Consider the following 25,778-nt stretch of genomic DNA (forward strand, 5'->3'; position numbering starts at 1 on the left):
GGAAGATCTGGTACCAAGGAAGGTATTGGTTTTTAAGTTTATTTGCTAGAGGAATTACCTTCTGGAGAGTTCGAAGTCTCCTGAAAAGCCAGAGAGAAACACGATCACTTCTTTGGAAATTTTGAAGTTTGGCTAGCCTGTAAACCACAGGCTTAACTGTGCTCTGGAGTCAGTTCTGAGATTTTGTAACTGCTGAAATTTATGATTTTCATTATAAATGTATTTTTACTTTGTTGATTGTTGCAATGAACAGAATAATTGGATTATCGATAACACGGAATACAAATATGGCAGAGAAAATCCATTCCCTGCCCATTGACTCAAATACTCTTCTTCTGAATGACACCAAAAAAGCTTTGTCTACAAAAAAGAGAGAGAGAGAGACAGAGAGAGAGAAGAAAAGAAAGTAGTTGCTGCAGAAAATCATCAAGGAGAAAAATCAGGCAAAAAGTAGACCTCTCCATTCCTGAAGATTGTTTCTCAAGCTGTGTAAACTGTCTTCAGTTTACCAGATCTCACATGGATGAAGATTTTACAATTCCAGTAAAAACTCATACACTCACCTAGTTTTAGTCATTCAAGAATTAGCATCAGTCATCGGAGAGCAATGGTATGTTTTTCTTCTTATGCTTGGCACTGAGCATTTCAAAAGCCATATCCCCACCAAAAATATACAGAGGGATCGTAACATTATAAAGAGTGTATATAAATATATAGAGAACTGAGAGGTAATACACCACAAATATAACAGCGGTTTTCTTTTATGAGTGTTCTTTTTTTTTTTTTTCCTTTTCATTCTACTTTCCTGGGATTTTGTATATGCTTAGAGTGGTTAAGTTTCATTTTTACAGTCAGGATAAAAAGCCACATTCTCCAGTTGTAAAATGTGTGTCTAGGGGTAATTTGGAAATTGACTCTCTTATTCTAACTTTGTTCTGTCATCGTGAATCGAGTTCTTGTATATTTGTGCGCCTGCCCGTACGCACACACTTCACAGATTACCTGTGTCACCGTGAGGCCATTGCAGAAGATGGGGAGTTGGAAGCATCTGTCCCAGTCAGCAAGTGTTGTGGATCGCCTGGCTGAAGTGGAAAAAGATTCCCTGAAAGCACCCCGCCCTGAAAGCACCCCGACTCATGCATCGTCCTGCAGAGAAATTTTGTCTCCTCTTCTAAATCAGAATGTCCAAAGAAGTGGAACCTAGGTGGCTCATTTGGTGCTAGGCTGACGGAGAGAAGCCAGACCTCTTTGGTGCTGCATTTTGAGTCATCCCTGAATGTGACACCCTGGTTTTGGGTCAGTAAATCTGGCTTTAGAGGAGGTGACTTGAGTGGAGGGGAAAGCCTGGTGTCTACCTTTGCTTATTTGTATTCCAGTGCTGTAACCTCCCCTCCTCGCGTGTGTCTTTGTTCTATTAATCTGCAAAACAGGGCTCGGCTTGTGATTAGTCCTTGGAGCTTGTTTCTATTAATCAGTCTGCAAAACAGGTCGACTTGGATGCTTTTGTTCCGGAGCTTAATGCGTTCTCCTTGTCAGGCTGTGGTTCAGGCTGCTTGGTTTTTGCCTTAACTGGGACCAGGGGGTGGAATTTGGTTTTTATATGCTGATTGCATTGTCAAGAAAGAAAACACCATTTGAAAAGACAACCAGAAAATGCTAATGTAGAATTCAGAGCTATGTTTTAGGAGGAGGAAAAGTTTATAGAAAATATAACTTCTGTAACCTGGTTGTGTTGTGCAGTTGACCAGAACAGAAAATAAGGCATTATTCATATCATGTAGTCTGGAAGTATGGTGTCTAGCCAAGGTTGCCTATTAATAATAATTTTACGTGTATTTGTAATGTAATTCTCTTTTGATCCTTAAAGTGGGAATATCATCCTTTTAGCTACGGTATTGGGTAATTATAAGAAAACCCAACACAGTCTTGTGAAATTCTTTACTTTTCACCCTACCTTGTGCTGAATGACCTTGCCATAGATTAAAATTATTCTACCTGTTCGTAGGGAAAACTCGATATCTTAATTTTCTTATCTTCGTTATCAAGGGACGTGCACTGACCTAACTGTGGAGATAGAGTGTGGGTTAACTGAGTGATGATTATAAATTGCTTCGTGAAGTGCTCATTATCACCATTTTAAAAATTCTGCTAACTCTAATGTGAGAAGGACAGAATCGCTGGAAAAGAATTTTAATGCATAACTTCCCCCAGTGACAGTGACGCTGTGGGAAAAACACAGTTTTCTATCAGAAGTTGTCTTTCATGACTCGAAAAAATTCTAGTAAATTTCAGCATTCATTATTTGTGAAATAACTGCCCGTGCTCCCCACTCCCCCCCCCCCGCCAAAAAGGAAAGAAAGAAATCTGTTGAAGTACAAGCAAGGAGCAAACTGTCAGAGTCCCAAATTAAATTTGTCATCAGTGATAAATTTAGTGCTGTAAGATACTTTAATAAGTGCTTCAGCTTGATTTATTGGTTTTGTTAGTTAACAAGAGTATATTATGTCTTGTACAGAACTTAGCAGAAGCAATTTCTGACTAGACCTTCCTTGATTAAAAAAAAATGAAAGTCTCATTTTAGTCGTACTGGTAATTATTTTAGTACTAAATTGGAAGGTAAGCACTCTGCAGTCTTGTCATTAATATTAAAAAAAAAGAAAAGAAAAGAAAAAGAAAAATGTCAAAATGTGAAAGGGAAGACATTTGAAAGGTTCTAGTTTTTTATTTTTGTACATACTTTATTTCCTTTGTGTGTATGCAGTGTCTTGGCTGTTTTACTGGTTGGAGCTTTAAGTTGCAGCCCTTGCATGTATAATCACTAATGAGTGTCAGGATTCAGCTGCTAATTTGAAAGGCTTTGTGGCTCTTTCACCCCAGACACTAGCAGCTTCATTAGGCTCTGCTTTGTCCACCCTGCCCTTTGTTGGCCTCTAGATCACAGTTAAATACCAACATTACACCAACACCCCCTTTCCCCCCCGCTCACCGTTGAAACAGTCCAGACCTGATTCTTTTGGTGCATATCTCATCAGAATCTGCTACTGACATAAACTTGGGTGCTTCTCCAGCATGCCACATAATTAGGATTACCTTCCCCCAAAGAGGCCCTATTTCCTCACACCCGGGGGGGTGTTCAGTTGATTAGAGATTTTGAATTTTAGAGCATTTAGTGAATTTCTGTCTGTCTAAAAAAAAGTTTTATAAAGCATAGTCTTTAAAATATGTTTTTAAGGATGTTTCAAAGAAAGCAACAGAAAGGTGTTTTTTTTTTCCTTGACTTGGGAAAATACTTGCAATTTATTATTAATGCCATCAAATAAGAAAAAAATAAAAGAAAATCGAATATTATTTTTTTTTCCTTTTGAGGTTTGTCTTTGGGATTGCACTCTTCTTAAAATCAAACCAGATAGCAAGCAAGTGAAGAGCTTTGTTTGTTGTGCTCTTTTAAATATCCCGAGAAATAAAACATTGGAATGATTTGTCAAGCTTCTGATTGTCGGGAAGGAAAGCCTTTATTTTACAGTGAATATTGTTTGTAGATTCTCCCCCTACTGTTCACAGTTCCCAGAGAAATTATTCTGCACTAGTTTAAAATTTTACCCTATATATGCTATGAAAAACGGTTGTCAGTTAGAGGTATCTTTTGGCATGGAATGTGATTATCAACCATGAAAAAATCTTTATAAACTTTTTTCTCATCAGATCCAGCCTTCCAAGCCAGGTCTCCGTTGATCTTATTTTGAAGTGGTTTGAATTCTCCTTCCTTTTTACGGGAGAGTCATAAAATTAGAGATGGGAAAGAGCCCTCCGATTGCATCACTTTTTCCAGCCCTTTGGCCAGTGTGCTCTCTCTCCCTCCAGCATATTCCCTGGTGTTCCATTCAGCCTAGTTTAAGATACTAAGACCAGGGAGGCTTCGTGTCCAGTCACCTCTGGGAAAATGTCCCACGGTCCTTGACATGTGGATATGCTTTTAGGCATGCAAGCTAAAGTTTTTAGCTGCTTTGAGAATGCTTCAACATTCTTACACTCATTCTCTTTTCTTATTTCTTGCATCTACACCCTTGGGAACTTTTCCCTGTCTTGGTCAAAGAGCCTGTATGTATTGTGAATAAAGAAACAATACACACATGCATGGTTTTGTCTTTTTATCGTTCGTACTCAAAATGACAACATTAGTTAGGGGGTTTTCTCATTATTGACCATGTGTCTAAGATGTCCCTAAATTTGAATGGTCCATAAATTTTATCTATAAATGAATCTCATAAATCCTTAGCCATTTCATAGATCCTGGAGCTTGTCAGAATCTTGTTAATATTCAGACTTTTTAAGAGTCTAGAAACAACGTGAGGACTCTGTGAACACTTGTTTTTAGATGGACAGAATTAAATATATTGAAGGCCTCGGTTCATGACACAGGGTCATCACTGGTCTATGTATAGGCCTTGTTACTATCATGATATTTATCCATTTATGAATAGTGTAGTAAACATCTGTTAGCCCACACATAGCCAGAGAACTAGCACACTGACAATAATTTGTATTAATCTGTGTATTTTCCCCTTTTGTCCCTCCTTCTTCTGCAGGTAAACATTAACTTGAATTTTGCCTTTATCATTCCTTTGCTTATTTAGATTTGTCCTTTTTTTAATAATTTTTTATTTATTCATTGAGACAGAGAGATACAGAAAGAGAGAGAGAGCAGGAGCAGTGGGAAGAGGCAGAGGGAGGGAAAAGCAGACTCCCTGCTGAGCAGGGAGCCCGACATAGGGCTCCATCCTAGGACCCTGGGATCACAACCTGATCCGAAGGCAGCCACTTAACCATCTGAGCCACCCAGGCGCCCCAGATTTGTCTTAACATACAAACACACACACACACAGACGGTTATTGGTTTTAAACTTCATAAAAAAATATTATAGGCTTCTGCTTTACTTAAAGTGGAATAAGCTCCTAACAGATTGAACCTCCTACAAGTAACTATGAGCTCTGGAAAAATGAAAAATACCTAAGGACTTTGGGGAGTAAACACAAGCAGGTAGATTTTTGGAGCGGAGTTGAAACTTGGAGGAAGCATCAAGCATAGAGTGAGTTTTCCATTTCTGTGGTTTTTCTCTGAGGGAAGCCACAGTTGGGCAGAGTTATAGCATTGGGTGGCTAAAATTCCAACAGAGAGTCTGCACTCTTTTAGGCAGGAAGAACCCTTTGAAGAAGATCGTAGTTAACTAGAGCCACCACAGAGTGAGGGGGAATTCTAGGAAAAAAAAAAAAAAAAGAGCCAAATAAGAGAAACACCAAATTCTGTGTATAATCTCTATCCAAGTCTCTGGTTGATTTCTGAGCTATGCATGATGGACAGATTAAAAGCAGTCTAAACTGAGGTCTGGGCTACTGCCCACCACAGACGTGACAGAGTTTAGAGTTCAATTTCAACCAAGATAATTGCCTGCTAAGACAAACCATGAACTCTCACTCTTCTGAGAAATTTAACAGAATTCAGAGTCTCCACAACATGACATCAAAGTATCTGGTATTACTTGATATGTGAAGAGCCAGGATTAATGTGACGTGTTGTCAAAGGAAAAGACAATGAACAGAGGCCAACCTTGAGATGAATCAGATATTAGAATTATCAGAAAAGGATTTTAAAGCAGCTGTTATGGGGTGCTTAGTTGGCTCAGTGGGTTAAATATCTGCCTTCAGCTCAGGTCATGATCCCAGGGTCTTGGGATTAAGCCCTGAATCAGGCTTCTTGCTCAGCAGTCTGCTTCTCCCTCTCCCTCCCTCCCTTCATCTCCCTCCCCTTGCTTCCTCCCTCTCCTTCCCTCCCTCCCTGCCCCTCCACCCTGCTTGTGCACTCTCTCTTTCTCTCTCTCCTCTCTCTCAAATAAATAAAATCTTAAAAAAAATAAAGCAGATATTGTGATTATGCTAAGTAAGGATAAAGAAAATATGTTTATAATGAATAAAAAGTTAGGAAATATCAGGAAGTGAAATAAAAAATAACGAAATGGAAATTTTGGAACCAAAAAATGTAATAGTTGAATACATCATTCACCATATGGGCTTCATAGCAGATTTTTCTTTTTTTTTTTTTTTTTTTTAAGATTTTATTTATTTATTTGACAGAGAGAGACAGCGAGAGAGGGAACACAAGCAGGGGGAGTGGGAGAGGGAGAAGCAGGCTCCTGGCTGAGCAGGGAGCCCGATGCGGGACTCAATCCCAGGACCCTGGGATCATGACCTGAGCCGAAGGCAGACGCTTAACCGACTGAGCCACCCAGGCGCCCCATAGCAGATTTTTCTAACAGAGAAAAGAATGAGTAAACTTGATGGTAGGTTAATAGAAGTTAACCAGTCTAAAGAAGAGAAGGAAAAATTATTGTAAAAATGAACAGCCTCAGTAATCTATGGGACAATAGCAAAAGTGTAACATACAGGTAATCTGAGATCTATAGGAGAGGAGAGAGAATAGAACCAAAAAGTTATTTGAGGAAATAAGGGCCCCCAAATCTCCAAATTTGTTGAGAGACATAAATCTACAAATTAAAAGCTCAGTGAACCCCAGAGAGAGAAAATATCAAGTAAACTGTGCCTAACAATAGCATAGTCAAATTACTGAAGTCCAAAGAAAATGAGAAAATAGTTAAGGCAGCCAGATACTAAAACAGCATATTATATATAGCAAACAGTGATTAAAATGGTATCAGACTTCTCATCAAACCATGGAGGTCAGAAGATAGAACAACTTCTTTAAAGAATTAAAAGGAAAAAAAAATGTGAACCCAGAATTGTGTAGCCAGTGAAAATATCCATGAAGAATAAAAACAAAATAACGTTTTCAGGTAAATTTAGGAAATCAAAGAAAATTCACTGCTACCAAACCCACATCATAAGAGATGCTAAAGAAAGTTCTTACACTGAAGGGAAATGATACTGGAGGGGAACATGGATCTTCAGGAATTAATTAAGAGTATCAGACATGGCTGATATCTGGTTGAATATAAAAACCTGTTTTTTCCACTGATTATTTTCAAAAATACGTATGACATAAAGCAAACATTATAATTATCTTGCGCTTATAAATAACATAGCCATAATACATAATGACAGCTGTGTCACAAAGTAAGGTAAAAAGATTTACGTGATCTCACGACTTCTACATTTTATGTGAAATGGTACAATACTAAGTAGGTTGTAAAATGTTAAGGATGTATAATGTAACTAAAACAATCTCTAAAAAAATACACTATATAAAGATGTAAAGCTTAAAAATGAGTTGATAAGATGGAGTTGCAAAATGTTTTTAAGTACTACAGAAGAAGCCAGGAAGGGTGAAAAGAGGAACAAAAAACAAAGAGGACAAATAGAGAACAAGTAAGAGTTGACCTACGTATACTCACATGAGTAATTATATTACATAAACTTAAAAGGCAGAGATTATCTGAATAGATTAGAAAACAATTATATGCTATCTACAAAAGACACATTTAAATATAAAGATGCACTTTAAATATAAGATACAAATAGGTTGATGTAAATGGATAGGAAAAGATGTACCAGGCAAATGGTAAGCATAAAAAGGCTGGAGTGGCTATATTAATATCAGGTAAAATAGAATTTAAGAAGATAAGTATTACCATAGATAAAGAGGGACACCCATAATGATAAAAGGATCAGTTCATCAGAAAGACAGAACAGTCATAAATGTGTATGTGTTTAACATTGGACCTTCGAAATACATAAAGCCAATATTGACAGTGTTAAAGGGAAAAAACAGACAATTCCATAATCATAATAGATTTTAACACATCTCTCATTAATTGATTGTAAAACTAGACACCCCCCCCCAACAAAATTGGTAAAACATAGAGGATCAGGGCACCCGGGTGGCTCAGTGGGTTAAGCATCCAACTCTTGATTTCGGCTCAGGTTATGATCTCAGGATCATGAGATCGAGCCCCACATTAGGCTCCACACTCAGCAGGGAGTCTGCTTCTCTCTCTCTCCCTCTCCCTCTGCCCCTCTCAACACTCTCTCTTTCTCTCTCAAATAAATAAGCACATAGTACTTTTACCAAGGTAGACCATATGCTGTATCATAAAACAAAATAAATCTAAAAGGATTGAAATCATACAGAGTATATTTCCTCAACACAAAGGAATTTTGTTAGAAATTAATAATAGTGAGCGCCTGGGTGGCTCAGTTGTTGAGCGTCTGCCTTCGGCTCAGATCACGATCCCAGGGTCCTGGGATCGAGCCCCGCATCGGGCTCCCTGTCAGCGGGAGGCCTGTTTCTCCCTCTCCCACTCCCCCTGCTTCTGTTCCTTCTCTCGCTGTGTCTCTCTCTGTCAAATAAAATCTTTTTAAAAAATAAATAATAGTAAGATATATTTGAAAACTCCATATATTTGGAAACTAAGCAACGTGCTTCTAAATGAGTCAAAGAAGAGATCCCCAAATTTAGAAACAATTTCAAATTGAATAGTAAATGAAAGTATAACACACTACAATTTGTGGAGTACAGATAAACCATGCTTAGAGGGGAATTTCTAGCCCTGATGTTTATATCTAAGCCAGTTACCACAGGTTCCACCTCAGGAGCCTAGAAAAAGCAAAAACAACTCCAAAGTAAGTAGAATGAAGGAATTACTAAAGAGAAAAGCAAAAATCAATGGAATAGAAAACAGAAAATAACAAAGCTAAAACTAGTTTTGAAAATATTAGCAAAATTGATAAGCCTCTAATGATTAAGAAAAAAAGATAAAATAAATCACCAATATCAAGAATGAAAGAGGAGTTATCACTATAGATCTTAGAAACATTAAAAATATAATAATATTATAAACAACCTTATGCCAAAAAAAGGTGAAATGGACAGATAAATTTTAAAAATAAATACAACTTACTAAAAAAAAGATATAAGATAAAGTGTAAAATTTGAATAGCCCTATATATAACAATGAAATTGAATTCATTTTCAAAAATTTTTTCAACAAGAAGATTCCAGGTCCGTATAGTTTTACTTGTGAATTTTATCAAACCATTCAAAGAAGAAATATCAAAATCTTGCATAAGTTATTTCAGAAAGTAGAAGAGTCAATACATTCCAACTCATTTTATGGCCAGCATAACATCAATACCAAAATCTTACAGAGACATTACCTCCAAAATTACATAATAATATGCCTCATGAACAGACACAAAAATATTTGAAAAAATTTAGAAAATCACATCCAACAACATACAGAAAGTTTAATGTATTACAAACAATTTGGGTTTATCTCAAGAATTCAAGATAGGTTTAACATTTAAAAAAAATCAATCAATGTAATTTACCCTGTTAACAGAATAAAGGAGATAAGCCATGTGATCATTTCAATAGATACAGAAAAAGCATTTGAATAAATTCAACACTCATTCATAATAAAAACTCTCAGTAACTAGGAGTAGAAGAGAACTTCATCAATCTGATATAGGGCCACAGTCTACAGTTAGCATCATAGTCAATGATAAATATTGAATGCTTTCAAACTAAGATCAGGAGCAAGGTAAGGATTCCTGGTCTTCTACTGTTACACACTAAATTTTTTGAGGCCCTAAACAATATAATCAAGCACAAAAAGAAATAAAATGAAGATTGTAAAGGAAAAGGTAAAATTGTCTTTTTTTGCATGTGATACTAATTTAGTAAATTCTAAGGAATTTACAAAACAAAATCCTAAGGAATCTTCTAAGAATAAGTGAATTTAGCAAGTTTACAGGTACAGCATTAATATACAAAAATCAACTGTATATTTGTATACCAGCAGCATAAAATTGAAAATGACTTTTTTAATATTAACTATAATAGCACCAAAAACATAAAATGCTAAGGGTAAATATAACAAAATGTGGACTATCTTATTACTGAAAATTAAATGATATTGCTGAAAGAAATTAAAAGATTTGAACAAATGAAAATATACTGTATTTGTAGACTGTTCAGTTCTCCCCAAATTAATGTGTAGATTCAACTCACTCTACTGAGTCAAAATCTCAATAGGCTTTTGATTTTTGTAAATAAGCAGCTGATCCTAATATTTATTTGGAAATGAAAAAGATCTAGAATAGCCAAAAACCACTTAAAAAATAAAAGTTGGTGGACTTACATTATCTGATTTCCAGGCTTATCATTAAACTTTTACTAATCAAAATAGTGTATTAATGGTGAAAAGTAGAGATATAGTTCAGTGGAAAAGAAAAATGAGTCTAGAAACAGACCCATACATATATGATCAAATGAATTTTGACACAGGGCCAAGGCAATTTAAAGGGAGACAATAGTTTTCAATAAATTGTACTTAGACAAATAAATAATTAGTATGGAAAACCTTGACCCATACCTCACACTATATACAAAAATAAATACAAAATAGATCTTACACTGAGATATAAAACTAATTCTATAAAACTTCAGAAGAAAAGAAAATCTTTGCAACCTTGAGGTAGGAAAAGATTTCTTAGGACACACAAAAGCATGAACCATAAAAGAATAAAAAAAGACAAATTGGATTTTATCATTATTAAAAACTTTTCCTCTTCAGAAGATGCCATTAGAAAAGTAAAAATGCTGTCCACAATCTGGGAGAACAAATTCTTGACACATAAATCTGACAATTATGTAAATCTGTATCCAGAATATCTAAACTAAGACTCTTACAACTTAAGAAGAAGACAAATACCCTCATAAAAAATGGCCAAAAATTTGAATTGACTGTTCCTTAACAAATATAAACAGAAGGCCATTAACCATACAAAAAGATATTCAACATCATTATTCATGTCTGACATGCAAACTAAAGCCACATGAGATACCATTAAACATCCTTCAGAAGGACTAAGATTTTTAAAACTAACAATACCAGAAAATGACAAGTATGGAGCCACTGATAGAGCTCTTACATACTGGAGATATGAGTATAAAATGCTACAGCCTTTTGGGAAAACTTTTTCCCAGTTTCTTAGAAAGGTAATCCTTACCTACCATACAAGCTAGCCATTCTCCTCCCTAGATATTTACCCTAAACAAGTGAAAATACATGTCCACACAAAGATTTGTACACAACAGTTCATAGGAGCTTTTTTCACATTAACTCAAACCATTAAACAACCCATCTGTCCATCAACAGGTGAATGGGTAAACAAGTATTAAATTCCACACATTGGAATACTACCAAGCGATTAAAAAAAAAAAAAAAAGGAATGAGATACTGATACATTCAGCATAACATGGATGAATCTCAAAATCATTATATACTGAGGGAAAGAAGCCAGACACAGAATAGTACATAAAGCATGATTCCATTTATATGAAACTCTAGAAAATACAAACTAATCTAAATTAACACAAAGATCAGTGGTTGCCGCTTACTGGCGGCAGAGGGAAGGGCATGCTGCAAAGGGTATGAGGAATATTTGGGGGGTGATGGAAAATTTTTTTTTAATTGTGGCCCTGTTTCATCATTACACATATGTATACATCTGAGAGATTCCAGCTTATTGTGCAGCTTATTGTACATAAGTTTTATACCAATAAAGTTGATTTTTAAAAGGAAATTAGACAGAATGTAGTCCTCTGGGGCTTTCTTATTTCATTCAACATTTATTGCTATGTTTAATCAAATATCTTTGGAAGAAAGGAAGAAAAGAAGGAGAGAAGGAGTTAATGAGGCATATTTATATCAGTCATTTCTTTAATAGGAGAGAAGAAAAAGATGGGAAGAAGCTCAAGTTTTCTTAAGTGAAATAACCCAAATTCTAGATTCCATATCCAGCCATCTTAGATATAAGAGAATCAATTTATAGAAACAAGCTTATATTACCTTACAGTTCAAGGCTATTGTTGATTTTTTAATCAGGAAAAATTTCAATTCGTATCAGCAACATTCTTTGTCAAGTTACACAGCTTTTTTTTTTTAACATTGGAGGAGCAAAGCAGGATGAGGGTATTAGTTAAAACTCTTTTAGTTGCAAGTAACAGAAATCCATTCAAAATGACTCAAGCAAAAATGGGAAATTATTGGCTCATGTAACTTAGAAGTCCATGGGGATAACTGACATTGAGCACGGCTTGATCCAGATACCCATTTGTTATTATTGGAACCCATCTCTATTTCTTGGATGGATCTTTGTCTGTTGGCGTCCCCTGTAGACAGACTCTCCCCTTGTGGTGGCTGCTGGCAGTTTCAACTTTACATCCAATCAAGAGTCTCATTATCCCACTCTGACTTACATGTCCTTTCCAGAACCCATCAGTGTGGGAAGGAGGCTGGAATGCTGTAATTGGCTAGGCCTAGCCAGACTCCTTCCTGAGGCAAGTGCAACATGGGGTGGGTCTCACCTGTACCACTTGGGGTACAGGTGGAATAGAGGTGAGTTTTCAAAGGAAAATTGGTGCGCTATCACCAGAAGAAGGTAAATTGAATGTACCACAGACAACGGTCATAGTTGTCCTCTCCTACAAACACAAACACAAGATTCATGAAGGGCTAACAAGAGAGTTTCTGGTCCTGCTTGTCTTGTAGCCTCTTTTTTCAAGAATGGTTATTCATTGATCCTAATATCTTTGCTTCTGGCATTGGAAGCTAGAAATGCTCTCAACAGTGGGTAGTGGTGTGAATTGAAAATTCTGGAGTGGTAAATGCCTTTATATATTTTAGGTCAACAACCAGAAATTCTGAGATTGTGCCTGTATTGGATATCTACAGCTATGTAAAAAATCACAACATTTAGGTGCTTAAACAACAAACATTTATTATCTTATAGTTTCCATAGGTAAGGAATCGAGGCACAGTTTAGCTGGGTCCTCCACTAAAGGTTCTAGCAAGAGTATATAATCAGGGTGTTGTCCAGAGCTGTAGTCTCATTTCAAGGCCGGATGTGGGTAAAATCCACTTCCAAGATGACTTAAGTGGTCGTTGGTAGGATTCAGTTCTTTGCAAATGGTTGGACTGAAAGCCCTTTTCTCACAGTTTCTTGTTGACTGTTAGCCAGTGGCCTTCCTCAATTCCTTGCCATGTGGGCCTCTCCATATGTCAGCTCACAACATGGCAACTGGTTAGAATCAGAGTGAGCAAGTGAGAGAGTAGAAGAGGACCAGCAAGATGGAAGCCGACATCTTTGTAACCTAATCACAAGTAACATTCTATCACTTTTGCCATATTTTTTTTTCATTAGAAGCAAATCACTAGGCTATGCCCACATCCTTTACCCAAGAGGCAAAGGATTACACATGGGCATGAATACCAGGAAGCGGGATCACTGGGAGCATCTTAGAAGCTGTGCATCACAGTGACAGTGGCAGTGTCTACAGAGGAAGGAATGTGCCCATCTCTTTGCCATTGAAGTTTTCTGTTGGGGAGTGAAGTGGATGGAGGAAGTTCCAGCAATAAGATGAGGCAGGAGGGGGGTTAGAAATGCAAATCAGGTAAGAAGGCAAAATTGAAACCATTGAAGAGCTGGATTGTGCTGTGCAAAAAATGATTACAGAAACAATCTGAAAAAATAGTTACATGACAAGAGGTGAAATAGGAGATGCATATAAAGAGTTTTATTTAAGAATGTTCATTACAGAGAATAGAAAGAACGAATGAAGGAAGGAAGGAAGGAGGGCGAGAGGGAGGGAGAAGGGGAAGGGAGGGAGGGAACAAAGAAAATGATTTGAATGTCCAAAAGTAGGAGACTGGTTTAAAAATTGCACTATAGGGGCGCCTGGGTGGCTCAGTTGGTTAAGCGACTGCCTTCGGCTCAGGTCATGATCCTGGAGTCCCTGGATCGAGTCCCGCATCGGGCTCCCTGCTCGGCGGGGAGTCTGCTTCTCCCTCTCCCACTCCCCCTGCTTGTGTTCCCTCTCTCGCTGTGTCTTTCTCTGTCAAATAAATAAATAAAAAATCTTTAAAAAAAAAAAATAAAATAAAATAAAAAATAAAAATTGCACTATATTTATATGATAGGCTATCATAGGTATTAAAAGTAAGTTTTTGGAATGGTGGGTTTTAAACTTTTTGATCATAACTCAGAGTAAGAAATCTGTTTTACATTAAAAAATAAGTATATAGAAACATTTATTAAAGTAAAACTTGTGGGGCGCCTGGGTGGCTCAGTTGGTTGAGTGTCTGAAGCTTGATTTTGGCTCAGGTCATGATCTCAGGGTCATGAGATTGAAGCCCATCTCTGGCTGCCTGCTCAGCGAGGAGTCTGTTGGAGAATCTCTCTCTCCCCCTCCCTCTGCCCCTTCCCCTGCTCTCTCTCTCTCTCTTTCTCAGAATAAAGAAATAGATCTTTAAAAAAAAGAAATACAACTTTCATAGAACATGCTTATCCTTTGTACATAAAATGCATTTTGATATCTTTTACTCTATTCTGTTTTGTTCTATAAATTGTGGTAAGGGGCGCCTGGGTGGCTCAGTCGGTTAAGCGGCTGCCTTCGGCTCAGGTCATGATCCCAGGCTCCTGGGATCGAGCCCTGCATCGGGCTCCCTGCTCAGCAGAGAGCCTGCTTCTCCCTTTCTCTCTGTCTGCCGCTCTGCCTACTTGTGCTATCTCTCTATCAAATAAATAAATTTAAAAAATAAAAAATAAAAAATAAATAAATTGTGGTAAAATGTATATAATGCAAAGTTTACCATTTTAACCACTGTTAAATATACTGTTCAGTGGCATTAAGTACATTCATAACGTGTGCAACTGTCACATCTCCAGAACATCCTCATCTTTCGCAATGGAAACTCTGTACCTGTTAAACATCAACCCCAATTTTCCTTCCTTCCAGTGCTGGCAACCACTATTCTATATTCTCTATGAACTTGACTGCTCTAGGTATCTCAAATAAGCAGAATCATACATCACATGGCAATATTTGTCCTTTTGGGATCAGCTTATTTCACTTAGCATGATGTCTTCATAGTTCATCCATGTTGCAGCATGTGTCAGAATTCCTTCCTTTTTAAGGCTGAATCATATTCCATTGTATGTATAGATCATAGATCGTTTACTATCCATCTGTCAGAGGACATTTGGATTGCTTCCACCTTTTGCCTGTTGTGAGTAATGCTGCTATGAACATGGTATGCAAATGTCTGTTCAAGTTTCTGCTTTCACTTCTTTTGATATGTAGCCAGAACTGGAATTACTGAATTATGCTGTGTTTAACTCTTTCAGGAATTGCCATACCATTGTCTAGGGCAGCTGCCTCATTTTCCATTCCCACCAGGAAAGCACAGGACTCCAGTTTCTCCAGTACTTTTTGGGGGGATTGAGGGGGTGGAATAATAGTCATCCAAATGAGTATGCAGTAATATCTCATTGTGTATTTCATTTTTTAAATGCTGGTCACTAAATTCCTTTCATGACCTACTAATGAGACCCAGTCCTCAGTTGAAAAAAAATATTATTTGATAAGACTGTTTAATGAAAAAAAGTCAAGTCATGGCCTCAACTTAGTGGTGGGGCCAAAAAGCTATATGCAAAATGTGAAAAGGCTTTCTCTAAGTAGGTGCGATGCTGGGAATAGGAGATTGAACAATACAGAATACTGACCGTAGAGGACCTCAGAAGTCTCTTACCAAAGAGAGGACAAGTAGATCATTGAATAGATTGACACCAGTGCTACAGCTAGTTTAGTAAGATTATTCTGGAGACAGAGGCATGATGAGCACTTGATTCCGCTTGGGTGGTTAAGGAAAGCCTTCAGGAAGACTGAGAAGAATCTAGAAGAGGATATTTCAGGCAGAAAGAGCTGCACATACAATGAATAGAAGCAATTAAAATTTTAGGATCTGAAAGTAATTCCATTGCCATAGAATGCAGGTATAAAGAGGGCCATAATGGGCCTGATATGCCGGGTGGAAGAGTTTGGACTTTGTCTTCTGGCTCTGGTGAGCCATGGAAAGATTTGAAGTAGGAGAATTATTTGACTAATTTATATTTTGGAAAGAACTCTTGCTGCAGTATAGACTAAAATGAAGGGAGTGGAGAAGGAAATGAGACTAGGAACAATAATCAGAAATATTGTTGGAATTGTCCAGAAATGAAATATGGAGAGTCTTCCTTAAAACATTGTCAGGGGAGATGAAGAGGAGAGGAGACTCAAGACATGTTGAGAAGGTAGAATCAGAAGATTTGGATCTGATGGGCTCAGGGGAAGGGAGAAATCAAGATTAGATTTCTGACTTGCTGACTAGTGTTAAGTGATTCCAGTAACCTGATAATGGATTGTTAACTTACACTCTTGCTCTAAGAAGTCCTATTGTGGGAAATGTTTGATTATTTGCCTAAGATATAGTGGGCACCCTTCCTAGGTGGCACATCCTATAAGCGCCCTTCTTTCATTGTCCTTGTAGGCACATTCATGTAGAGTGTTAGAGGTTGGAAACCCAGACAGGATGACTTGGAGCAGATGAGGTGGGGGAAGGAGCAAGGAGAGAAGCAGCCATTGGGTACCAAGCATTAAGAGAGAGTTGTAACAAGGCAAGTCTGAAAGTAGAAATAAACCCCCACACTCTTGGCTAGGAGGAGTGGGAGGTTTTTGGAGTATAGGTACAAGTAGCTCAGGGTACAGATGATTTACATGAGACTGTGAATGATAGGAAGATGTGGGCAGTCTACTTTTAAGCAGTGTCCACTGCTTACCATGGGAGACTTGTTGCTGAAGTTCATGCTGGACCAATAGGGTAGAGAGTAAGAGAAGGGAGAAAGTTTTCTAAAACCTCTTGTATTTGAATCATGAACTGCCTACCCAGATGTTCATTTCATGATGGACCATCCTATTTGTACCTGAAAAGTAAAACGTTAAGCAAAATTAAATGATAAAATTACATAAAATAATATGCTAAAATAAAAGTGGATAGAATGATTAAAACGGACAGCTAAAAGAATTCAATCACCAAGCCACAAGGGTCACCACTTACAGATAAACAAGGCTCTTCGAGTTAAAGTGACTGCAGACCAGAAATTGAATGTTGCTAGTTGAAGGACACGGTTCTCGTTGGGCTGGAGGCAGTCCCCATGGAATTCTCTAGGTAACCGCCAGGACAAGACAGTGAACCCTAGCTCCTTTCCTTGGAGAGGCTGTAGGGATGAGGCCATGACCCTTTCATTGAAATTTACTTGTTTTATATCATAAGATTCATAGGTGCAGAGAGAGAGAGAGAGGAAGGAAGAGAGAATTTTCCTCCTAATCAGTGGAGGATATGGAAGAAAGGATGATGATGGCGATGATGCAGCATTGTGTTCCAGAGCTTACTGGGTGGCCGGCACTCTCTGAAGGACTTTACATATATGTAAACCTGCATCTCAGAGGCTCTGACTGCAGAAGAGGTTGGGATGAAGAGATATTAGTAACTTCCATGCTAATATACTCATTTGGAGAAGCAGGACTAGACGTGGATCTCTGCTGTGCTAATCACATCTCTGATTGCGAGTTTCCCCATCTAGGAGAGAGGAATCACAGTATCCACACGTCCTTGTTTGGTTGTTTGTTGTGGGGATTAGCTGGGTTAGTACATGTAAACTTTCTAGAACCAGCCCTGTCATCCTGTGAGTGCTCAGTGAGTATCAGCCATGCTTTTATATATTACTGGTGTTATTATTCTACATGACTTTTAATATTTAAAGAAAAAGAAGGGCCATATTTTAAGACAAAAGTGCGTGATAAGGGAACAGAAATGTGTACACATACAGTCAGTGAAAACTGCACTCACTCCTTTTCTACTTCCATCAAAAGCTATTAAAATGTAGGGCCTGCTCTTGTGTATTTATTCAGACATCAATCTTAATCGGCCCCTTTGCTACTTTGGCAGTAAGGGTATTGTAATTCTATTTTTATCGGTTCCTTCCTGTGCACCAGACATTCAAAATAGCATGAGTAAGGATCAAAAATATCTTAATGGATTTGGTTCCCAGAGGTATCAGTGACCAGAGGAAAAGTTCTGCAGAAATTTCTTCCTGAGCTGATAAGGAAGGTAAGTGGGGAAGGTGTGGAGGCAGGCAGGGCTGGCTACGCAGCTAACTCTAAGTCTCTGCAGAGCAAAAAGGCACAGATCGAGTAGCGGGGGGGTGGGGGGTGGGGGGACTACAAGGGGCCTAGGAGAATCTGGGGGATTCAAGCATAAATGCTTCCTCTTTTCAGGTTATGCTTGGGACCAGTGCTGTGTAATTGTTTAGGATAGTACTGCCCCTCCATGAGGTAACCATGTTTTTGATAAACATACTTCCTGGTGTGATCGCATGACTCACACCCACATACACAAATACAGAGGCTCCCATGCCGTTAATGTTTTTGTTTGGATCTCTTGCCTCACATCTTTTTTTTCTACATCTCCCGTTATTTCATCTCTTCCTCCTCCCTCTGTCCCTCCTTTCTAACCCCTCCCTCACACTCTGCCTCTCCGTATCATTTTATATTCAGACCCATCATCATCGGAAAGTTATCAAAGTCTGGAAACTGGGATCAAAGGGAAGAGAAGATGCCATCAGAATATCCAGAACAATTGTAGCTCTTACATAAATGCATGTGATTCAGTTTCCCAAACTGGCCTGTTATGCCACTTTAATGAAGCATGACATAATCTTAGGCAGTGCACAGATGAGCATTTGTTCTTGAGTAATTTTGTATTTATTGCATGCATATTGAGAAGTGTGTGAGTATATATGTAGTACACCAAACTCGTGATTTCATGGTTATTATTGTTGAGGGTGAGGATAAATTTAAGTAATAAAAGTGAATCCGTATGCAGAGAAATATTTAGTAAATATTAGTACAGGTGGTACACAGATGTGGTGAGGGACTCATGACTCTAGCGCACGAGGACCAAAGCTTGAGAAACACTGTTTAAGATATGGCATCTTTGACTTGAATCCGGAGCCTCTGGGGAGCTCTGTTGCCTTGTCTGTTGACCCCAGGTGATCTCTAAGAGGCATCTGTGCCATCTAACCATGGCATGCCATCCGCAAGTCTATCACGGAGGTAAGGATTCTGAATATGAACAACCCCTCCCACTCCCAGCAATTCCACAGCTGCATCTACTGATGAAAGCCCAAGGCATGAGCAATAACTCTGCACCAGCAACTTGAGTTTTTAAACATTTAAACCTGTGCAGCAGGTGTGAATCTTATTCTGTCATACACAGATGCAAGAAATTTCACATCATTCTTGTTTGTTTTGTTTTAGAGTTGAAATAAATCTAAATCTGAGTCCTTACCTCTTCGCATAGGAAGAAATTAGATCTCACCCATGATTAAGGCTCCCTCTGCCCTGGCACCCAACCCAGGGCCTTGATGAGATTTGGGCCATTTGGAGGGGACCATGTGGATGGGGTCCACTGCTGATAGGCCCTTTGTTGGCATTAGAAGGCAAGGGATGGCTCTGTTTCCCCTGACTTGGGCTGGGAAATTGCTGTCCAAGCTGGGAGCGAGGGCATGATTTGACCTCCTGAGGATCATAGCACAGCTGTTCCTGCTGAGGGTTTGTGAGCCCCCCACCCACTGTGCCCCCTTGTCAGAAATTCCATCTGAGTCCTCACTATTCCAGATAGTCTTTCTGTTTTCACTGTGGAGGAGGGAGTTCTCCCTCTGCTTATCTTGATGGCTTCTGGTAGTCCTTCACCCCCACTCCTGTCCCCAAGGGCACTCACCCAGCCTCCCTCCCCAGTGCATTGACCTAGCTTCATGCCCTCAGTGAAAACAAAAGCCAGGAAGAGTGGGAGTAGGGGTGTTTCTGGCAACTTCTACTTAAACCATGATATACAAACACCCCCGAGGCAAAGGAACACAAAGCCCTTTTTGGAATAAGGGAGAGAAAAAGAGGAAAATCAAACAGAGATTAATATATCTGTTATTCTGTCATATGTGAAGGTAAAAATTTGTAAAGGCTTAAAGTATTTGTTATAATATTACACACATACACTCTTTCAATTCAGAGGCTCAGAAGTGTGTTCAAATAGATACAGTATTAAACATGGTTTTCCAGGGGCACCTGGGTGGCTCAGTCATTGGGCGTCTGCCTTCGGCTCAGGTCACGACCCCAGGGTCCTGGGATCGAGCCCCGCATCGGGCTCCCTGCTTAGCGGGAAGCCTGCTTCTCCCTTTCCCGCTCCCCCTGCTTGTGTTCCCTCTCTTGCTGTCTCTGTCTAAATAAATAAAATCTTTAAAAAAAATTTAAAAAAAAAACATGCTTTTCCATTCTTACCAATTAGGGTTGGCTCAGAAGTAAAGAATGAGGGGTGTCTGGGTGGCTCAGGCAATTAAGTGTCCGACTCTCAATTTTGGCTCAGGTCCTGATCTCAGGGTCATGGGATGAGCCTCAGAGCTCAGCAGGGAGTCTGCTGGAGATCCTGTCCCTCTCCTTCTGCCCCTCCCCCCTCACATGTGTTTCCTCTCCTGCTAAAGGCCACAAACTAGGAATTAGGGCTACATTTGGACCTCAGGTGTATTGTTTTCCATGAACAGTATTTTTTAAACAGATAAGTTTAAAGGTCTTCGTGTGATACGTGTATGCTCCAATATGTCATAGACCCCATCTCTATTTCCAGTTGCTTAATACTCCAGCTTCACCTGCTAACATACCTGTGTAAACTCTAAATGCAATTCCAGCTTGAACCACTTGAGATCTTCTTAACTTGCATAGTCTCACTCTTCCTGTTTAAGAACTTAACATGTGCTGTACTCTGTGATAAACATTTTATTTCACCATCACAACACGTGGGGAAGGTATACTAACTGTCATTGCACAGACCATGGAGCTGAGACCCAGAGGTGACTAGTGAGTGGTAGAAATAGGAATCAGAGAAATAGACTCCATTTGCTAATACAAAAGCTAAACTCTAAGCTGAGTAGGATTGAACCATAGAGCCTGAGAATTACCCAGGTGTCCCATGGGTTTTAGTATTGGCTTTCCCAAACCGCTAAGTTCCTTGAGAACATCCTTATTTAAATTCTTGCACCATCCTAATAGAAACTAAAACAAAATAAGTGATAAAATTATAATTTTATAGGGACGCCTGGGTGGCTCAGTCAGTTAAGCGGCTGCCTTCAGCTCAGGTCATGATCCCAGGGTCCTGGGATCAAGCCCCACATTGGGCTCCTGGCTCGGTAGGGAGCCTGCTTCTCCCTCTCCCTCTGCTTGTGCTCTCTCTGTCAAATAAAATCTTAAAAAAAATTATAATTTTATAAATCATAAAAGTGAATTGACTGAAGATGAGCAATAAGAAACAGTCTTGCATATGCCTACATTTTTCTCTGAACTTGATCAGAGTTTCTTCTCATAGTCAGAATAACCTCAGGTAAACAGGTTTTTGCCCAGTGGCACAAACCACAAACATTTATCCAGATGATTGAGAAAGAGACAGCCTGAATTAGTGAAAAGCCTAAGTTTCAAAAATGGTTTCCTTCAGTCAAGTTCATTAAGAAACTGAAGGTAAACTTTCACAGTATTATCACGACAGAGTGAGAAAAAAAAACAATATGTTTTGTGTTTTCATTGTATCTTTAAACTTATTTTTCTTGGGAAGGACTAGCCTTTATTTCTAGTCTACCTATTTGAAATATGTTCTACCTACACTTTTGGTCCTTAATTTTTTTTAAATGAAATGTAGCAGAGGATAATTGAGTATGGTGAGTGTGTTTGTGAGAATTTACATTTTTGTGTTTTAGAATCCTTTCATGGTAAAAGAAAAAATAATAACTTATGATGAGTACCCAGCACATTCCTTGACATTATAATAGTCATGAGATCCGAAAGTCTGGTAACTTCAGTTCTAATAAAAGGTCAAATCAAAGAGGCTCATACAAATTTTCATTTTGCATACTTATAATGAGTGTTTGCATAGTTGTTAACATATCTTAAATATATATCAGTGTAATTAATCCAGTTTTTATTGAATGCTTACTGTATACTGCTTATAATCTAATAGTTTAAATGTTCTGTTTGAATCTTGTTTCTTTAAATATTGCATAGTTAAGTTTCAGCTTAGCTCTTCCCTGATATACATTTTCTAAAATTCATTAGTATAGTCCATATTAATGATATTTTGCCTTATTAAAAATATATCATAGTCAATATTATATAAACTTCGTAAGGTGACCGATGGTAACTAGACTTACTGTGGTGACCATTTCACAGTGTAAACAAATGTCAAATCACAATTTTGTACACCTGAAACTAATATACTATATGCAGTTATATATATCAATTATATACATATATAGTAACAATTTGGGCATAACACCATATCAGTGAGGATATTTATACTGCAAGTGATGGAAAACTCAACCCAAACTGACTTGAATGCATGGAAAGTATTGACTTATGTATTTGAAAAAAATTTAAAGTAGATGTGGCTTTATCAGAAGGTTTAGCGTGGCCTTAACATGTGACTGGGATACTATTTCTCCCTTTCCATTCCTTACATGTTGGCACCATTCTCGGGCATACTGTCTCCTCATGCTTCCAAAATGGCTGCCAGTGGCTTTGAGGGACTAAGTGGGGAAAAGAGACCACATCTACAGGGAAGGCAGCCTCAGTAAAATCCTGCAGTGGGTTCTGAATATCTCTACCCTTGTACCAATTGCCACAGCCAGAGGGATGGAATGCACCAATGGCCTTAGCCTGGGTTGCAAGCTCTGCGATGCTGGCCTGGAGTTCAGTCAGCTTACCATGGATCCCCAAGTGGAAGCCAGGACTGTGGGGGAAGAGGAAATGGAGGAATGAGCATGGGAAAGCAACTAACAAATGTCCACTCTGAACTATTTACTGGAGACAGGAAGTGGGCAGCTCTCCTTTGAAGCTCGTTTCCTTTATATAATTGCAATTATTTGGTGTGTCTTTTCTTCAGTGGGTCTCTCAGTATTATATTGTAACTGATATTTCAGAATTGGCCTGAATAGATGGCAGAGAAACCTTTGATAGTGATATAAATCTGTGCAAAGAAAGGGCACTAGGGATTTTTAACCTCTTCTCCCTCTTTCATAAGTTTACCATTTGCATAAAAATTGACAGATTCCATCCCATAGTCACTCAACTATTCTTAATGATTTTATTTCATTGTTTCCTAAACCACAGGTTCTTTAGGAAAATCTTTCTTCTCTCCCATGGTTAGTACTTTTTTCCCCAACTGATTCTCTTCTGTATGACCCTTTTCTTTCCAGATTTAAAATCTCTTCATATGTGCCTTTTTAGATTTCTTACTAAACTTTCCATCCATCAAATAAATACCAGATGATAGGGACTATGCCCTTTTCCGTAGTTTTTGCCATGTGGGTAATAAATACATCTATATATTTCAGTTTCCATCAATTAAACATACTACAGTGGCTTTTTATTTATCTGTTAAATGGGAGTTAGAGTGAATGGGAATGGGGTATTATTGGATTCCTTGTTTGCAAGTACTTGGACGTTAGTAAACTGCTCTTGGAGATCCAGTCCAGGAAAATAGATTGTGGGCCAGAAATAGAAACAGGATTTTTTTTTACCCTAAATGAAGGAAGTCATTGTTTAAAATAATTCTTAAAAGAGATTAATTTTCCCTTTCCTTTTTAAGAATATTTCTGAACATACTTTTAAAAGACCCTGGGTATTTTTACATTATTTTTAATTATTTGCATTATTTAGGCAGTGATTTTTACGCAAAACGTATATTAAAGTTTTGTGATTCCTTCATGCCCAAGTTGAATCTGTAGGCTGCGGGTGATTTTTTTCTCTTTCCATATGGGTCATAGAATAACAGAAGTGAGTTTGTGCTGGGGGTTAGCACTTGTAGAATTTGCATTCTGCTTTTTGCTGTTTTCCATTTATTGTTAAGTTAAAGGAATGTTTATATCTTTGATTACTCCCTGGTAACAGGGATGTCTTTACCCTGGAAGACAGGGGTAATGAAGAACAGGTGTTAAATGTGAACTTTCAGTTTTATGTTCTCAAAACGTGCCCAGATCAGGGCAGAGTTTTGTGAGTCTTTTAGTGCAGATCGCCCTATTGGTAACTGCAGTATTTCCCATAGTATCCTGCAATGCTCCACTTCCCAGACCTCTGAATCTGGCAACACTTGAAGGAGGCACACAGACTTGTTGAATTACAGTTGATAAGTTGATGAGATGAATTTATGCAGGACAGTGAGTACCCAGCATCGCTGCCTGGATGTTGACACAGGATAATCTCCTGAAACGTAAATAAGTTTCCATTTTTGATAGGAAATATATATGGTTCTTACCTTCAGAATATGAAATGAGACTTGGAGAAAAAATTCAAGAGGTTAAATTGTCAAGATGATTTTTGCTTAAATATGGAAAGGCTGAAAGAACATTTACTCTTCATGAAGAAGATTTAGCAATTGTAGTCAACTTCCAGGGAACCTTTTCTCTTCTTTAGGGTCCTTTTCATCAAATGCCTGCCTCAGGGTGCTGAATTTTGTACTTCTGCAGAAGGTAGAACATCCTTTCCACTCCAGCAGGGATGGATTTGCTGGCTCTCAAATTTGCTGCAGCACAAGTGATATGCTAGCTGAATCCCATTCAACAGTGTCTTTGGTGCAACATCATCATTTTCCTATCAGCTCCTTTTTTTATTATGATAAAAAAAACACATGACAAAATTTACCATTTTAACCATTTTTAAGTATACCGTTTAGTGGTATTAAGTACATTCATATTGTGCAACCATGACCACCATCCATCTCCAGCACTTTTTTGGCATACCAAACTGAAAGTCTATAGCCGTTAAATACTAACTGTCATTCCCCTACCCCCCCACCCTGGCCCCTGGCAACCACGAATGTACTTGCTGTCTCTATGAATCTGACTACTCTAGGTACTTCATATAAGTGGCATCATACAATGTGTCTGGCTTATTTCACTTAATATCTTCAAGGTTCATCTGTATTGGAGCATGTGCCAGACTTTCCTCTTTTAGGCTAAATAATATTCCATTGTGTGTACATACCACGTTTGGTTTATCCATTCATCCGCAGATGGACACTTAGATTGCTTCCACCTCTTGAATATTGTGAATAATGCTGCTGTGAACATGAGTGTACAGTATCTGTTTGAGTTTCTTCTTTTGGGGTATGTAGCCAGAAATGGAATTGCTGAATGATATGGCAATTCTATGTTTAATTTTTTGAGGACTTGCCATACCATTTTCCACAGCAGCTGCACCATTTTACCTTCTCATCAACCATCCATGAGGTTCTTTTCAGCAGACATAATTCCCACCCACCGTACCCTGCAAAATTTGGGACTGGTGGACTACTGATTCTTGTCAAGAAAGGTTTTTCTCCAATTTGTGGGAGTGGGGTGGGGAATTGGACTCCACATTTATATGGTGACCAAGAGAAGCAGAAATGGATAAAAAGAGAATAAAAGGAAAAAGTAATAACTATGGCATAATGAACACAGAGAAGAACACGGATAGTCTGGATTTAAACAGAAAATGCTGGAAGCAGGGTGTGAAACTCTCATCTGTCTGTCACTGTTTCATTTTAGGGTGCACCTGGTCTTGGTTGTGCCAAGTGCAAAATGCCCTGTGTGCCTCTGTAACGGCCAAGCCCCCAGTGTTTTCTCTTTCCTACACGAGTATCCATGTGGGCGGCAAAGTGGAGCAGATGCTGAGCTCAGTCTCCGATAAAGACTCCTTGCTGCTGTTTGCCTCTAGATAGTTCAAACCATGTCCTTTCATGTCTGGAAAAAGAGAGTGTCACTTTGGCTTTCTGAAAACAGTTGCCACCCTTGGGCAAAACTAATTGTCACAA

At 38.4% G+C, this 25,778-nt stretch overlaps 1 protein-coding gene across 5 annotated transcripts in view; it reads left to right on the forward strand.

Annotated features, from left to right (window-relative positions):
- Window positions 1–25,778, forward strand: part of MPPED2 (metallophosphoesterase domain containing 2) — a 171,374-nt gene that overhangs the window by 97,574 nt on the left and 48,022 nt on the right. The gene's annotated exons all lie outside the window — the stretch shown is intronic.

Source organism: Leptonychotes weddellii, chromosome 11, assembly GCF_054177405.1.
Source record: "Leptonychotes weddellii isolate Sample4059 chromosome 11, ASM5417740v2, whole genome shotgun sequence".
Taxonomy (NCBI): Eukaryota; Metazoa; Chordata; class Mammalia; order Carnivora; family Phocidae; genus Leptonychotes; species Leptonychotes weddellii.